Genomic DNA, 19,370 nt, shown 5'->3' with positions numbered 1-19,370 from the left:
TCGTATACACGTTTCAGCGAAGGTTGAATTCTAGCCGTTGCGAGCCCTCGTAATCTTTAGCCCCCGAGGTCAGCACGAGTTCGTCCGCACGACCGGAGATCCCTCGCAGATAGAGAGAAGCTCCGGCTGAGAAACCCGTGTTAGTATGTACCGGGTACATGATGCTAACTCGTATTGGTAGATAGGTAGAACCTACCTACCGATCCGGCTCTTCTTCGAGGGCCCCCTGCATATTATGCGACCAAAGTCGTGCCCCGGCTAAGACAAAGGGATGCCATGCTAAGATAGCAACGGTAACGACAGCGACTGTGAGAGGTGAGAGAGCAGCTCCAATTTTCAAAAGCGAATGAAGTTAGTGATAAATTTGATCCAATTGTTTAATGTGCGTTTAATTGTCTGGTTTAATAAAAAAAAAGTTTAATAGAAATGATTGTGAGTTAGATTTTGCATATGATAATAAATGATACATTTTAAAAGCATTAAAAACCAATTTTCAAAAGCGAATGAAGTTAGTGATAAATTTGATCCAATTGTTTGATGTGCGTTTAATTGTCTGGTTTAATAAAAAAAAGTTTAATAGAAATGATTGTGAGTTAGATTTTGCATAATAAATGATACATTTTAAAAGCATTAAAATAAATTTTAATTTTTATGAATAGTATCAAAAGCTAACGATATATTAACATATTTAATATTATGACTAACTTAATTAAAACAACATCAAGCAAAATGCTTATTTTAAAAATAAAATCTAGAAAAGATCTACTTTGATTGATAAAAAGGAATTTACTTAGGTAAATGTGTAAAGAAAAAGCACACATGACTGGAAAGAAAATACAATAAAAAATTCGATTTATTTCTCGGTTATCACGTTATATATGTTTGTGAATGGACTGTTAAATATTTAGTAGATCTATATTGTGTGTGTATATGTGTGTGTATTCTGATATGAAACATTGATAAAACATTGAAAATATTTTTGATAAGATTTATATTTCAGAGAGGTTCATTGTACTCGATATGAATTTCTTCCTCATCAATCATAACATGCGTTAGCCACGACTTGCAAATTGAAAGGATGCTTGCTTGAGACATGCAGGACAGAAATGACAGAGAACTCTGCCATAAACAAAAAAAAAGGGTCTCTTTTTCTCCCTCTTTTTCTTTTTGTATCTCAAACTAATTTACTGTAAATAATTTATGGTTATTAAATATCTTCGCACATGTAAAATTCGGTCAATGATTATCTTGTGTATACACGACAAGTAATTAAATACTAAACCATATAAATTCCGTAAGCAACGTTCTTGATAATAGATAACAATGCTGCTTAACGATCTATATCATACATAGTTTTATCGTATATAAACATAGTAATAAAATCATTTCTAATTATATCTTGTTGAATATTCCTTGGTAAGCTGATATACATAGCACGATAATTTCAGAAATTTAAAAATTTAATGTTCTAAAGAACATATAATCTCTAAACTTCTTTTTTGTTAAAAAAACATGTTTATTACAAATATATCCGTTTAAAATACCCTATATATGTACGTGGTAAATAATAGAATTAATCTTAAGTTGTCTTTTTTACCCCACTTTTTTTCTAAATTAACAAAAAAGATTTACTTAATAGAAAGAAATCTGTACTCTATAGTTAAATAATTTTTTATGTATATGTCAAAAGCATCCTAAATTTTGTCTCAAAAGAAAACTTTATACGATGCAAAGATTATTTCTCTTTGATCTCACGGGAATTGTAACTTTACTTGATTCTTAAGTACGAAAGAATCACACCAGCCACGTAATCATTGAATAGTTCTTTTGAAGATCCCGCATTCTCTCTCCTAAAGCGCTATCAATACATCGCTATGCGCCGCCGATGCATATCTTTGTCTAATGAGAAAGAGCAGCGTTCGAAGCAACATCAATAATTTACTAAATTCGCAATAGCGATCTTGAGATAAAGCGAAAGGGTAAAACGGCGATCGAGCGTAAATCTCGAGGGGCAGAAGATCGAGAGCCGCGGAACAGCCGCGAGATACTCGTGACGCAATCACGGATCTATGATCTTCGCTCGCGCTCGCGGGAAATCTCGACCTCTTGAGGATCTCGTTCGAAGTCCTTGCAGGATCTCGTCTTACGTTCTACACCGAGTTGAACGCGCTATAACGGCCGGCTTCGCGATGACTTTAGCATCGGTTTAACCTCATTCCAAGTGAAGTGACGTCAGTTCTCTCGCCTTTCCCTCGGTTCTCTGGATCCTCCAGCATCTTCCGAGATGTGCAGACAACCACCTATCGACTATTATAGACGAACGATTATGCGCGCCGGTCATTATACCGCGTTCAACTGCGTCGAAGATAACGGATAATCACGATAACTGACGATGATAATGATCGACGCGCAAATCTCGGACTTGTCACCCGTTGTTTATTCTAACGATAGGCAAAATGTATTACTACGCAGCTACAAATTGCGCCTGATTTCTGTAATTATCTCTAGCGACGAAAAGAGGAAGAAAGGGAGAGAAAAGAAGACAAAAGAGAAGATACGCACGCGTCAATAATTGGGCGCTATATTGTCCGGAGCAATAATTCGACGAATTGCCAAGAGGAGAAACGTGTGTTTATCGCGTCGATTGCGGCTTATATTATGTAATAGCGCATCTAATCGTAGCAAATTCACATTGGCAATCATATGATGCCGCAATAAGTACTAACACTATATATAATAAGTACCATATTAACAGAATTCGATATAAAAGTTTTGCAATCCGGCAATCTCGATCGTGATATCCGTTGCTGTTGGTCAACTTCTTCTCTGATCAACTCTCTCTTTCTAAATTATAATAGTTTAGTTGTAATATAAAAAAAAAAAAACAGATAAGAGAGAGACATTTTAATCAATTATGTATTCAAAATTTGACTGTATGTATAATTATATTATATTATAATTACTATATTTATCGAATAAAAAAAATCAATTAACATAAAATAAGATAAGTTCTATTGACTAGAGATATTATACGGTAAGGCTAAAGGGTTATTGTGTAATAAATATTTTTTTATCCGAGATTATCTGTCTCTTCAAGATTATCTATAATCAGACAATCATCGAAACAAATTACAGCAAACGTGCGAGCGCGACGCGTAATACATCGTGGATATCGATTAAATCTACGGATGGAAATAGCGCGAAAATGGTGTTTCAGTTTCGCGTCCTTGGCGTAGAAAAGCGCAGTATCGTTCCGTACAGCAGCGCATACTGGAGAGGTGCATCGAGATTATAATTACCATCAAACGCCGTCTTGCGTCTCGAAACTTTTACAAGCGAAGCGGTTATGAATCATGCGATGCTCTCGCGTTCTATCCCACCTTTATTGGAGGCTGCGGTTGAATAGTTCAACGTCTTACACTATGCTGAAAGTTCTCGCCGTGCTAGGAGCCATCCATTATAGGCAGATGATTATCGATATTGGCTAACACTACGCCGTCGCAAGCCTTTCACAAGCGGGTATTCTTCGCGCGCTTTTCGCTGCCTTTCCTAAAACGAGCACGAGAAGCAAGCGCTTTGTCCGACGAGATACGCGCGCGACATTTATAAATGATTTATATCGGAAAGAACACCGCGACTAATTGCGTTATTAGCAACAGCTGCGAACACAAATCCGTAACTCTCGGCGAAGGAATTACGTTGACGTTTTTAAGAAACTGTGTATTATTATCGTGTGCATAATGTGTACAATCTGTATATAAAACCACGTTGCTTCAAATTAAAGAACTTAATGTTTTAAAATGAAAAATTCTTATTTATTATTTTATTTACATAATCTGAACCTTAATTTACGCTTTCTACATAATTCCTTAATATACAATATCGATGAGAAGTATCTATTACGTAAGCTGCAAGATCTATGTTTTCGGAGAGAGATAAAGTTTTAGTACTGATATTTTAATATTATATAAAAGTTGTCTTATTATATTATTATATATATAAAAATATATTTAAAAAGAAATTCTTTTTTAAGAAAAATATTTAGTAACTACGAGAATTTCTTTTGCCGAGCCGCATCGAGAATGTGTGCGTAAAATGTGCATTATCTGTGATTGTCTGCATGTATCCTTTTCCTATGCATGTGTTCTCTTCTTCGAGCTGCATCGTAGCAGGTGAGATCGAACAGAGAAACACGAGGGTCTGGCGCCAATACCTTTTAACCAACAATAAGATGGGTTATAAAGGTCTATGCGGACCCTTAGGGAGAGCTCATGAGGAAGAATTCAGGGTCGACCGTGCGCAAGGACATTCAGGAATGCTCCAAAAGCCACGCTTTCGACTTCGTAAAATGTATCTATAGCTTCGGATATCTGTTTCATATTTTTGTATATCAGGGAAGTTATATATATATTTTCTATGATTGGTATGTACTGTTTGTTAAAATTTTTATATTGCACCTTAATGAGAGATCATATTATTTCATATTGAGAAAATAGTTACACGCTTATCTCCATTGAATCGATTCAAGGTGTTAAATTGATCGGCACATAAAACGGTCGCGAAATTTATGTCACACCGCCCGCAGGCACTTCGGCGCTCATTACAGAGTGTATCACGTATCATTTGGAGATAAGTCGCGATATACAAACTGGATTGGTCAGCGTTCGCGTGTACGGTAGTATTTTGCGTCCATGGTTGACGTTTGTCCGAGACCGGTCCAAGTGACAAATCGCGCGAAGTCGATAGATGGAAGTCGTTCTAGAGCCGCGTATTGCGCAAGCTATTTATCGCCGGCGCAAATTGTTCTCGTTCGAGAAGTCCGCGAATGGCAGCACCCGTTGCTGCTGATAGTCATCACTTTGCAATTGCGATGAAATGATAAATAGAAACGATAGGAGGGCATCGGAGAAGAACGTACAAGGATCTTACGTAAGTTATTTATGCACCTGCGTCATCGGTCCAATAGATGAGTTTGTGCCGTTAAACAACATAGAGCATCGCGTGTTTCCTTTTCCTAAAATAATTATAGCAATCATATATATAGATATATTGTCTTTGCTATTAATTATACTTTTCTATTCATTTGTGTGCTTTCCCTTTAATAAACTTAATTTAACTCAAAAATATTTTTTTTATCAGAGTCAAAGAATATATAAGATTGTTATTCATTTGCATCATCAAATTCAAAGACTCTATTCATGTTTCAAATATTTAAACAATCATTATTTTTCTTGTATTGAATATATCGCGTCTATGATTAAATCTGAAATATTGCAGATGCTACAGATAGAAAGAAAAATCTATAATTAATCTTAAATTTATAATGTAAGCTAATCAGTGAGCGATACTGAAATTCAAATACTAACCACATTGTGAATCCAAGACTCTACTTAGTGCGTAATCAATGGTACAATCTGATTTTCAGCATTAATTTTGTAGTGGCGCCAAAGTTATCGTTAATCTCGATACCTTTTCTGGAAAAGGGAAATCGTATTCCGATGGTCTCGTGCGTAGGTTTTCAGTTTTGTTTTAATGAGATTGATGCTATTCCAATGACATTCACAGCACTCTCTTTATACTTCCAAAATAGGCAGGCGGCTCACGGGAATTAATGCCTCTCTGTTTTAAAGTAGGTGCGTCTCTAAAAGAGCTGGAATACATTTTTTGAACGAGTCGCGCGCGCGGAGATGCTGTACGGGTTCGGTACGACTGTATCATCAGATTTATATGTATGCATAATCATAAAACAACATTTCAAAAGTGACCTATGTCCTCGCTTATAATGCGGTGGATTAGAAGACGTCATTGTTATAGCAAACGTTGAATACAATCGGCTACGATCGCCATATTCTTGTTCGATCAAAACAAGAAAATCAATATACAAACAATAAAAAAAATATACGAGCATATCTTATGTTTGCATTATATATTGTATCGTGAGCAATCAATCGTATCAATGTTATTAATTGATAGAATTCAGAATGTTAATATAATTTAGAATACAAAATGTATTGTATTTTAAGAGTAAAATTAAGTTTTTATTATTGGGTTGCGGTTTATCTGGTGCATATTGCATTGATAATAAAATCAAATAGTATATCTTGAAAGAATTAAAAGAAAATTTTTGTACATTTTATCGTGGAACTTTTTTGTCTAACGCGCGACACTTCTTCCAAAGTATTCTCACGTATCCAACTCAACCGCAACTCGAAAGATTTGTTGAAGTGACCGTGAAAAATACGTTGCTTAAATCAGCGCGACGAGTCGGCTTTTGATGTCGATCAGCTGGAAAGCGTTGGGAAAAAAAAGAAAAGCCTCTCGCGAGAAAGAAGCAGGCAAACGAAGAGACTTGAAAGACACCTAATAGTCCACACCAGCAGATGTCACATGCTCGCCAGTCAATGTTTTCCAAACGGGCGTTTGCCGCCAACGCAAGCTTCTTACCCCGGCGTTCAACTCTCCAGTGGATACTAACGATCCTGCGAACGTTAGGCCGCGGAGGTCCCACAGGGGCCCCGAGGAAGAAATTCCAGACTCGTACGTTCCTCGTGCTCAGGCCCCGCGTGAACTTTCATTTTCAAAAGTGACTAAGAGAAAGAGAGAGAAAGACAGAAAGATCTTCCAGTCGCGTATCTACTAGCAGTTATATGTACACTAAAGTCGCTCTCAAAAGGAATTCTTCAGTCATTCAATCATCTATTAAGAATCAGCCTCGATTGAAGAAGCCACCAAAAATATTGTAAATTTTTTATCTTTACAGAGAAATTAATATACAAATTTTATTTAATATTAAAAAAATAAATTTTATATATAAAATGTCTAATTCTAATAAATATGCGTATATGACAGTTTAATAAATTAATCTTTTTCTTTATATCGTTATATACAATTTTTTAAATGTATTTGTATCATTAAATATATGTATTTATCCATTAATATATTTTAAAATATATTGAATGAAACTGGGCTCAAATATAACACACACAGAAAGAAAAAGAGAGAGAGAGAATATGATTTTCTAAAATTATTTTATTTGATATATTATATATTTGGCTAATCCACTATAAATTCTTTTTTGCATATTACTTTGTTTCAGGACCAATTATATGATAGGAATTTAAAAAAAAAACATTGATTGAAAACTATTGATTATAATACAAAGTATTCCGTTTCTTAATATTAAATATGTATCGATGATTTACGATTTAGCAGGCTTTGATAACAAAGTTACGTCTATTTGATTACAATATCACCGAGACGGGAAATGTAAGATTAGTAAGCTGCTAATTTAGATTCATAGCAACATGATATATATAATAGACTTATTCAATTGTGATGTATATATCAGCTGAGAATAGTCATATGCATAATAAATTAATAACACTTTAATTATTTAATCCATGAATCTGTTTATGTTTGAAATTAATATATATTTAATAATTGGAATAAAAGGAAAGAGAGAAAAAGAAAAGAAAAATCTCTAGACTATATTATTCAAAACTATCCTTGTAACACTCCAATCATATAAAAAAGAAATATTTTACAATCATCTATTCTTTGTATTGTACAAGATATATCATTTACATATACATGAACTTTACTTCGTTATATGTCTCATGTCTATAAATAAACTGTTTGGTATGCAAAACATTGACATCTCTCTCTTTTTCTATTTGTGTGTGAATGTTAAATACTAATTAAAAATGATAATATATGTGTAAAAAATATTATTATAATTGTGTATATATGCTAAAACTGTCATTTTATGTGGTCCATGCGATGTTACATAGCATTTCTTGGTAACGCATTAAGATAAAAGGAAATATCTCAGATACTAAAAAAATGGGTGTGCTTCAGTTGTAAGAGATTACGCACGTCGTATCTTTACGAATTCACTACTAAATAGCGAAATGTTGTTGACTTTGAAAAGAACATGAAACCGTCGTTCATTCATAATACACGAAAATTGTTGATTTGTGTAAGATGTTGTTTCTCGTGAGAAAAGAATATACGTGAGAAAAGTTGAAACGTACTTGAAACGCAGAAACAATCTCGGTTTGTCCGCTCAGAGTTTATCCAGAAACTTTCGCCGAGTAAGTGAAAGAATTCGTCGAGAAAAATCGGAGCAACTTTATGTATTTTCGGAGACAGTGTCTGACAGATGTAATTTTGTTGTCAAAAGACAAATTAATGTTAATATTTACCGGTATGCGTTATTAGATTTAAGAAGACAATGTGGGATACTAATAAAAAAATATGGTTCTTGGACATAATTGCTATTTGTTTAACGAGAAAATCGCATTTGATAAAAGAAACAAGAATCATATTACTGAGTTTAGCGTTGAATGTGTATGGCAAGAATATCAGATTAAAAAATTCTATTGCTTGCAGTCCCAAAGCATATCGGACGTATGCGAAAGAATCACGTACGAGCTGATGTTATGATTGCTGCTGCAGCGAAATCATATCATGCAGGTAAATTTCTCACGCTTGCGTTGCAATTTGGCGCGCAAAGATGGCAGATGATATCGACAACACAAATTCACGTAAAAGTCTCACTCACCTCAGTTTAACATGTATGCAGCCTATGAGGTATATCCAAGACGAGACGAACGGTGAGATTGCACCGTCTTGGGAAAGATTACGAAAGTAAATTCCAACGTTTACTTTCGGGACGAGTCTTCCGAGTTAACGAAACACTCACGCGCACCAGGCATTCGAATATATCGTCGATTTTACGCCACCGAGAAAACATGCACTGTTCACCTCCCTCGAAGAGTAGTGCAATTTCGCGAAATCACCCCGAGACGCACCGTTTCATTAATTTTTACTGACAGCAATTCCAATTGACGTTGTAAGGTGAGACAACTGACATGTTTGCTGATCGTAGTCGCCAGGCGCCTTGATATGATATGCTCGGACTCTTCTGACGAAATAGTATGAGGGATCAAATTCTTACGCGCTTTGATAAGAGAAGATGCACACGTGAACACACGTTATCATTATCAAATGTGTCGATTCCGCACTTTGCGTCCTGACATTGTTACTACGAAGATGTTCATTAATAAATTCAAAAGTTTCTTTCAAAACTTTAATAAAGATGAGCATACATTTTTAATACTGTCCAATATATGAAAGTAGTGTAGTATCCACTGATGAATGATGATCTTATTCCGCTTCCTCCGATGTTTGCACTGATCTAGAACATTGTCCAAGCGAATCTGTACCAGAGCACTTTGTGGAAAGTCAGGAGATTCCGCGCGATAAAAAATACGGATCACTCACTCGATTTCCTTGGTACACGTAAAAAGAAGTCAACGCGAGAAAAAGACAGAGAAAGGGACAAGAAAAACGATCGAGGGAGAGCGCGCGCGATTGCGAGCATACGAGAGAGGAAGAGTCGGCTTTCACGAGAATTCCTGCCGATCCTTCGAGGCCTCCTCTTCGGTCCGCGCGTCTCACCTTGCGGAGAGCGAGTCTCCAGGTCGACCATGCAACGACGCACAGGTCCACGCTGGGCAGGACTCTCCCTTCACCTCTCTTGCGTCTTGTCCTCTCTCTCTTTCTCCCTTTCCACCTTCTACTACCACCGCCACCACCATTACCACCACCGACGTCATCATCATCGGCGCAGCACTCGGCAGGGCCGAGCACCTTCTCCTTCGTCGTCGAGCTTCCTTAGACCCCTCGCCCCACCGCGCCATCCTCCCCACTTTCCCCCTAGAACGCCACGAAGCAGAAGACAGCACCTAACTTCCCCGCCTCGCACACCTTCGCCATCCATCCAGCTTCCCACTATCCTTCTCCTTCTCGCATCTCTCTCGTCGTTTTCTCCTCCGTCGTCTCTTCGTCTTAACTCGTAGAATGTTCGGTTCCCCTACTTTTCTCTTCTAGCCAGGTACGAGACACGCAGGTATACACACGTACGCACGCACACTAGTTGCCGAAGCTCCCGACTCGCTGTAGTAGGTGTGGGATACATTCGTGCGTTTGTACGGTGCTGCGCGTGTGAGACCCCTCGAAGTTACACACACCTGAGGGGTTGCGTGTGATGCATCTGGACCAGAGAAAAAAAGACAGGCGTTTTGCTTGCGGAGAAGATACGAAGTCTCTAAAGAGGCCGCGGGGATGGAAAAGTCGAGGGTGCAGATGCTGTTCCGACGAAGGAAGTGTTTAATTTGCTAATGAACGATTCCATATACACGTATGTGCACCGAATATAATATTAAATTAATCGGATAAAACATTTTATACGTCGGAAATAAGTCTTTTTGTTTTTTAATTATTTGCTATTTTTTCAAATGTCATATAATATTCTCTAATTTAAAGAATCAATAATTGTTCGGTAAAATTTTGTATAAGTAACAACTAATTTGTAAAATACCTCTTAAACAAGCAATGAAAAAATAATTGTATCATTTTTTAATATAATATCGATATAAATAATACATACCAAGACCTAACGCAATTCTCACATAAGTTTTATAAATTGTCTTTTAGAAATTGAAAACAGAAACAGTAAGTTAAGAATAAATTATTACCTTGGCTGATTATAATTAGTTTCTATTTCTAATAGATATAGATAAACTAGGAGTAAAGAATATATTAATTTTATTTTTGAAAAATGAGGCTATGTATAGTTAATTGCTATTGCTTTTATATAACACTAAAACATTTGTGAGATAATAATAAAAATAAAAGTTTCAAAAAAATAAAATCTATAAATAATATTATAATTGCAGTATTTCAACTTGGATAACGAGAAGTGAATTGATAAGAATCTATAATCGAGTTACGTAAAAGCCATGTTAGATAGGCGTGAAAATACATCGTGGTACGGTTTCCAAGAAGAATCCATTCCCGTGGAATTGCTTCGAGGAAGGAACTCTCGTTGTTGCATTTCAAAAATTGCAGTAACACGAAGAATATGATGACTGTTTGCCCTTTGCACGATCTGCACGCTTGTTTTATCGTAAATATTTCTTGCCAAGAGATATATATATATTCTATTCGAAAAAACAAGCAATGCATTTATTAACTTTTTTATTCGCTTTGTAAATTAGCGCAAAAAATTTTGACAATTCTGTTTTGTAAAAATATACAACAAATTGTATATTTAAAAAATAGAAAAGTTTAAAAATATGCCTTAAGTTGTATTGTTAGATAAAATTCTTTCAAGATTGATATCGTTTATAGATATTTATATTAATGATAAAAAAAGCAATTAAAAATTAGTGCTGCGTTACATTTACATGGCTACATTTTGTTATGTAATATCGTTTAAATTATATTTATATAATATTTTAGTATATGAACAAATCTTGATATTCTATTATTACATACTTTATATTACAAAAATGTATACAGTAGAATACAAATTTGTGTGAATATGTTTAATTGCAGTATAATCTTTTATAAAATATACACTGCTAGAAATTTTTTCTATGGTATCTTTTACAAAGATACAAGAGATATAATTAACACTTCTTGTAAATGATAAATAATGCATAACGGATTCACAATCGTGTAAATTTAATCGAATGAACCCGACCTGCATCTAGCTCGGCTACAACAAGGACACACATTATAGATTTCAATTTGGTTCATAGTGAGGGATGCTGGTTTTCAGCAGGTGCCAGACCGTGCCCTTTCGATAGCTTTGTAATGCGGTGCGATCCTCGAGTGCAGCCGATCTCGAGAGTCACCCTCACCACCCTGTGTCGACGGGACTCATTGTTCTCTTCAAGTGGCTTGACTATTTTTACGATATTGTTTAGCAGTGACCAACCATATATTCGCAAAAAACTATTTTCGTGGGCACACGGATTCAACTACGTTAATATGTCTAACAATTCAGGAACAATAGAACAAAATTTTGGTGCCTGAGAAGCCGAATTTTTTCTTTAGAAATGGAAGTTAAAGCGTCGTTAGGATCATAGCCACTCCCTACTGTGAGGGTGGATGAAATACAGGTAGGATCTATTTCCAAACTCTGTAGGTGGTTCAGTTATAAAAGATTGTATCCCTCTTTTGTATTCATTTCTGATGCTTATAAAATTTTTTATTACAAAAAATAATAATATAAAAATTAAACCATTTTCTAAATAATTCATATAAGATATAATGATGTAGAAGGATTAAGTAATTATTATATAATTTCTTATTCTGCTTCTCTTTTTCTGCGAAAGCTTGTTTTTCAAAATTTAATTTATTAATTTATATTTATTTCATGCTAAAAGATAAACATTTTGCATAATATCTAAAAAATTAGGCCAAACTTTAAGTACCGTTTAGTACTTGATAATTGACATCTCTATGTGTAAATAACATTTACCATAAAATGTTATGGAAGGGCAATCATATGTTTTCGCGGATAGATTTCGTGCGCGGAGAATCAACAGGTGGTTATATGCGTGGGGAATCAACAGGTGGTTACGTGAATCAGATTTAGTCACTTAATTTCCTCTTTTACACATGCTCACCATTATTTATTTTGTCCCATTCCCTACATCCTTTTTTTCATCCTTTTGTAATCATCTTTTGTTTATACCTGACAGTTTCTCACTTCCCTGCATGCTTTTTTTATGGTAGAACTTTTTCGAAGAATCACTTTGCGTTTAATAATGTCGCGTGATTTCTGTCGAAATTTTATGTAACTGATTAAATATATCTGTCTTCCCCCATATCACAAAAACTGTGTATACTATCGTGAAGAAAGCGATATCAAAAGCAATAATATATTAAAAATTTATTTCTTTTATTCAACATAACACGTAAAATATAAGAAAGCTTTGTAAGACAGTATAACATGTAGAATATAGAATAAGCTATTCTATTATATCATTGTAAGAAAAAATAATTACAAAAATAATTACAAGCTTCTTTTTCATACTAATCTTATTATATAATTTCGTATAATACTTAACTTATAGAAAATAAGACTGAAACTTTAGTTACGTATATAAGAAAACCTTGTATTCGTTGTCAAAATTACTAATTTTCAAAGAATGACGATGGCGCCAACCCCGTCGAGACGCTAACTAGGCATCCTTATTGTTCCCCTCAAGTAGTTTCGCTATACAGTATTGTTTAGCGTCGATCGACCATACCTTCGCAGAAATTGATCCCCGGCTATGCTAATTTTGAACCGTAAGAACGGTTCAAAATTTCGGTATCGGCAGAGTCAATCTTTTCTTTCAGAAATACGCCGAAAGTTAGAATATTATTAGGATTTTGGGCGTGCCCCATTGTAAAGATCAATGAAATATTAAAAGAATCCATTTCCAACAATCCACCGCAAAAAAAGAAATTTTTTTAAAGAGGATTAGCTAGACGGACGTCAAGTATAGGTCCTAGGTGTATTTCGCGCTTTGACGTGCGATTTACGAGTAGCCTTACTCGCATCCTGTTCTGTTTTGCAAAACTCAACGAAGGAAGGCCATACTCTTGCATTCCAAACCGTGAGGAATTTCGCGTTGTCGTGCGCGAATTAGGTAAAAGCGACATGATTGCTTTTTTCTAGAATCTTGGAAAAGTGATAACTAACCAAAAGAAATCGCGAGTTATCAGATGATTTGATTCTAGATCTTTAAAAAATAAATAAGAATTTAGAAATAACTGAAAATATAAGCGGTCGTTTTAGACGTCTAATACGTATTTTAGACGTAAAATACATGTAATAATAATGAAAAATTTTGAAAAGAAAAAAAAGTATAAAATTAAAAAAAAAAATTATATATAATAATACAATTCATTTTTTATTTTATAATACTCATAAACAGTACGCTCAAAATCTTATATCTTTATGCACGGCGAGATAGGAAAGACAAATTGTGAAGTGTATCGATTGGGCGCTTTGTTTCAAGAACGGCAGATAGAACTTATATCCTTTATGGACCCAGCCTGTGGTATCTCTCATGCTGATCCATTGTTGAGCCACGAGAGCGTGGCACGAGAACACGAAGAGTGGCAAAAGTGCCCTCGAGGCATCTCGCACCGCGGCTCTCTCATCTGCCTGATGCAGGTAACTTTCCCTATGGGACTTAGGCGCTGGGTACACCATGGGCACATAGAGCGACTGAAATACTGCCCAGAAGAGAATACCGGTTCAGAGAGCAGTGGCGCCGCTACCTGAGGGCACCGCGTTCGAAAAAACCTCCCTGCGCTGTCGAGTTTAGAACCTGGATTCGTACCGTGTTCCTTTTAGGTAAAGCAAAAAGTAAAGAATTTATGGAGCAACGTCTTATTACACTTAAGTGTTTGCGCGATAACGGCAGTACAGTTGCTGCAATGGCATAAAATGTTCTATAATTCTGCTTTGGTGTGAAGTTTTTCCGTTTAGTGGAATCAAAGGAATGGAATCCCAAACTTTTCAATTTAAAGAGTCTGATATGTAAATGGCGTTACATTTTTTGTATATATTTTTTAAGAAAATTTAGAAAATATAATCTTTGTATATTGTATATTTAATAAATAAAATGTATATATTAATTGGTACAAACCAAATGCTAAATTTATTCATGTAAAGTCATTAACATATATTCGTTTTTGCACGATATTCTCATGTTGTTAAAAAGTAGTTAAATTCTATTAAAATATAAGCTTAATTTTTACGAAGAAACAAAATTAAAAATTGATTTCTAAGCAGAATTTTGTAAAGAGTCTTGTACTTTTTCATCAGTTTTCGAGAAAGAAAGAGAGATTTGTCGTCTTATTATCATGCATATAATTTAAAATTTTTAAATATAATGTAAATTTCAAAAATTTGTTAAATGTATATTAGTCAGATGTATCGAAAATTCTTGGCAAACGCAGTTCTGAGAACTCTTTAATATTAATCCTAAATAAAATTATTTATTTAGCCTATTTGCACGTTGGGGCTCATATGAAGAGGAGGAATGAAAGCCCTCTCTCTCTCTCTCTGCATGAGACTTCTGAGATAATGAATCTTTCGTATATATTTGTGAGTTACAGGCTTTCGACCAAATATATCGAGCCAGCCGCTACAGACTTGTGCAAAAGATGCGCCGCAAGGATAACGCGGTTCATCGCCTCCTCTCCTCCCCTTTCCATCCTTCTTGTAAGCTATCTTTTCTTTTTCCGCCCTTGCTTCTTTCCATTACTGCTGACCTTTTTGTTCTTTCTTCGCCGACTACAAACACCCTTTGTCTGTCGTACTTCACGAGACCGGCAGCAAGCACTGTTCGCCAGGTAAAAGATCACGAATACGAAAGCGAAACTCAATCGTGATTGACAAGGTGCAGCATTATCATTTTTCAGAATTAATTATCGAGATATTAGACGTATCACCAAGCAATCTACAACTTTTGCTTTGATCAATTCTATTAAAAATACTTTCAAATTTAAAAATCTTTCAGGATTGTAAATAAGCTATTTTTAAGCCAATTATAAATAAAATAATATAAATTAATATATTATTAAATGTATAAATGTTATTACAATGTAAATTATTGTATTATAACTTATAAATTGTTTTTGCATACATATATGTTAAGTTAACATTCTTAAAAATAGATATTAATTTCATATTAGCGGAATAATTTTCCAGCGGATTAAAGAAAAAGAAATGGGATATATGTATATGTATATATAAGAAAAAAATCGGCTCGATGTGTCTTTTAATAGATAGCCGGCGGAATAGTTAATAGCATAGAACTTAGAGCTTTTCCTGACGTCCTTTCTGGTAACATATCAACCTCCCACGATACATCCCACGTATGACCAATATTTGTGGAAAGAAAACGAAACGGTAAACATATACATACCAGCGCTTATTTCTACAAAGTATACATGATACAAGGATAAAAACATCTAGAAAACATCCTTACGGAGGCATCGAGTAGGACATTGCGTCGATCATTAGTTGAATAGAATCCTAACAGAAAAATGCTACTGCGGTATTTTTTTTAGAATTAATATTTGTTAAGAGAGATTTTGTTTATAACGTGGAGATCGAGAAAAGCATTTTCCCGTCTTGAGATCGCGATATCGCTTCTAATAAATCTATGATAGCTAAAATTGATTAATATTAAAGTTGCTCATTCATTAATATGAATATTGAAAGCATCTTTATTGCTAGAAATAGGATTACTTTTTACGTCATTATTTTATCACAAAACACATTTTTCTCCGAGGAAATTAATATTATTCGCGTGAAAAATTTCGACAATATTGCGAGGGATAAAAATTTCGCTGCAACTCGGACAAACTTGATATTTCTCTGGAAATCAATCCGATTTCACCGGCAAATCCTATGATTAACTAGAAATCAGTACCGGCATACTTTAGCACGTATTGATGTTAGCCGCTAATCTCTAAAGTTACTTCTTCACTAATAAAAGTATAAAACGCCGGCTATCAATGGCGTTCGTAGAAATGTGCATAAAATTTCATTAATAATAAAACCTGTGAATACTTTCTTTAATTAATAGATTAAAAATTTTAGTCAAAAATATCTTTTTACAATCATAACTTTAATAAAAATGACTCTTATTTCCCTATGTATAAAAAATAACTATTTTAATTACTAATTTATTCGTTAAAATTTCATCAATTAATATTAAGTAAGAACTAATGAATTTATAATATTGCGTTAAAAATAGAAATGAGTAAAAAATAGTCAGCGTCAACATATTTTAATAAATCGAAAAAGTTTAAGAAGCCATTTAACGCTATCTTCTTTGAGAAAGATTGCCGAAACCGCTATCGATCTTTTTTGCAACATCAGGCCAATTTCTTGACACATGCTCGGACATACGACATGGTATCATGGAGCGCGTTTTTTTGCCGCGAAGTCCGCGCGGCTTTAAAGGCAGCGAGGAAGCTACTTTCGATCGACAACTATGTTAAAGAAACGAGCCGGCTTCGAAATTTTTTGGATATTAACCAGAACGAGAGTCAAGATGCGATCATCAGTATACGTCAACTAAAAAATATTAACTTTTTATTCGGCGTGCTATCAATAAGTTGACAAATCTACCAACAAAATTGTGAATTCATGGTAATTTTTTTTTTTTTTAGAATTGATTATGTGCTCACAGGAATGCAAATTTTCAGAAACGATACGTAGAAAATTTACAGTGAATTCAGCTATTTCAAAATTACAAGCAAAGATATAAAATTCCTACTTTTTGAGGACGTCTTGATAACGAATCTTGCCTACACAGTATCTATAGTTATTTTTATCATTTCTTAGAAATAATATTAATAATTTTATACATGCCAGATAATTTTTTTTATGATACTTAATTTTTATATTGTAAATAATAATTATTCTAGACAATAAATCAAATAACTTTGAGTATCAACGAGTAATTGGTTTTCAAGATAGCTATACAAAAAAAGATTTAAAAACATAAATTAAATTTATAGATTCAGATATCGATATATGAACATTAATCATTATTTGGTTGCCGTTTTTAGACCGCCTTATAAAAAAATGCATTCGATAGGAATGCTACAAATGATTCCTTTTTCCTGAAGATTCGGCTTGATACGCCGAACTTCGAGACAGGTGAATAACCCTGAGACATGTATTCGTCCGAGAGGAGTTTAGATCGCGCGTGCCACGGCGCGTCCGCCATGTTTTCCCTGGTCGTAGCAGCTGACTTTTCAGGAACGTCACACTCCAGATCCTCGAATACTCTCGGCACTTTGTACTGACGAAGAGAGGAACGGAGAGTAACATCACCTTCGCGTGTTTACTTCTTCTGTAACCGGTTTCTCCCCTTCTTCCTCCCTCCTTCGCCCCCGCCGGGCCGATATGCATTACCTCTCTCTTTTCCTTCAGTGTTGGCTTCATATTCGTATAGAAGGAATCTCTCTTCTCTCTCTACACATCGCTTCTTTATCGTATCTTCCTTCTCGTCAGAGCCTACGATCTTTTCCCTTCTTCTTCCCTCTTGCCTGTCTTTCTCTTATCGTCTCGTCTCATTCTCCTCTCGGCACCGCGGTATTCAAATGACCTCGGATGATGAATATGGCCGTCTCTCTCGTGCCATCGGTCCGCTACGGTAATTGCTGCCATTTCTATCCTTATCTGCGCCCGCGGTGCGTATGGTTCTGCGCCGTGCACGCATGCACGCATGCACGCATGCACGTACTCACGGCATGCACGTATGCATTCGCAGATTGGCTGCCTCCCCACATTTCTCCTCTGTTTCTTTCATCTTTGCGCGTGTGGTACGTATCTTGGTACCTCGTGGCTCTTATCTCTGGGAATTTTGTAAAGAGGGCACGGATAAATCGCGCGAGAACTGCGCGTAGGGCTCTTCTTGTCTGCCTTTTTTTCTTTCCATGCACTCCAGGGCTCTTTTCGGGTATCGGAGGTGCGAAGAAACCGAGAGAAGTCGTACCTCACAAATTATCTTTGCGCATTGGCATCGGGATACAGGCATGTTCAAAATTTAATCATAAAAAAAAAGAACAGTGCCTTTTATCGAAACTTCTTTCAAGTATTTTTCAATTAACACGTTATCAATATGGTTTATTTTTTCAAAAGTTGAAACGTGTGATAAATTCGAGTAAATAAAAATTGTGTACCAAGGAAGAATTATATTTTTATCTGGAAAAAATATATTATTTATATTTTTTTGAAAATAAAATTTGATTATTATCTAAAAATTATATTATTATTTATAATTTATTATTGTTTTTCAAATAAAAGTTGAGTTCTTCAATATCATTTTCACATATAATTTTACTCCCCACTGTGAGTTATATATTATTCTCACAAGTAGATTTTTAACAGAAGAGTCAGTTAAATACCACATGTCATTCGGCTGTTTTTCGCATCTTAAATAACCATACTGCAAATCGTCAGATTGCAACGAGCGCCAATATCGTCGCGGTGCATCGGCATTTCTAACTTGCATTCCCACGCCGCGAATTGCACGAGTGCCACGGATGGCCCGCCAGCTTGGCTCCAGCATTCACGATCGCGGTGTACCTCCATATTGTGCATGCTGGCAAACCGCTGAGGTTTCGCGGGGTCTACCCCGCGAATGAATTTCTAATCAGCAGTAACTCGCGTGTTCGTGCGGGCTCGTTGCATCGCGCATTAGGCGGAACACGAAGGCGTTCTTTGCCAATCTACCGCGTGAGATCAAAGAATTCTACGCCCAATTGATAGTAATTACAATGTCTCAAAGATAAAGCATTGTATTGTCAATTGTATAACTTTATTTAACAAAATAAAGAAAAATTCTGTGATTAATATGATATTATGTTAATAGTTGTTTTATACATTTTTGTGATTTTTTTAGTAAGAATAATTACAAACATTATAAAAACATTGCAAATTTATTATATGATGGATGATTACAATTTTATAATGTATAAATTAGTTTTAT

The 19,370-nt window shown here is 35.2% G+C and overlaps 1 protein-coding gene across 1 annotated transcript in view; it reads right to left on the bottom strand.

Moving 5' to 3' along the window:
- Nucleotides 1-9,476, bottom strand: part of LOC115245656 (epidermal growth factor receptor) — a 64,655-nt gene extending 55,179 nt beyond the window's left edge. Inside the window, exon 1 of the mRNA XM_029824064.1 lies at nucleotides 8,564-9,476. The gene's annotated coding sequence lies outside the window, so the exon portion shown is untranslated. The remainder of the gene's footprint in view (nucleotides 1-8,563) is intronic.
- Nucleotides 9,477-19,370: the final 9,894 nt, after the last annotated feature.

The sequence above is a fragment of the Formica exsecta genome, unplaced genomic scaffold (genome assembly GCF_003651465.1).
Source record: "Formica exsecta isolate Colony F162 unplaced genomic scaffold, ASM365146v1 scaffold125, whole genome shotgun sequence".
In the NCBI taxonomy this organism is placed as follows: Eukaryota; Metazoa; Arthropoda; class Insecta; order Hymenoptera; family Formicidae; genus Formica; species Formica exsecta.
The sequence above is the reverse complement of the archived record's forward strand: the minus strand, read 5'-3'. Positions and strand labels throughout refer to the sequence as shown.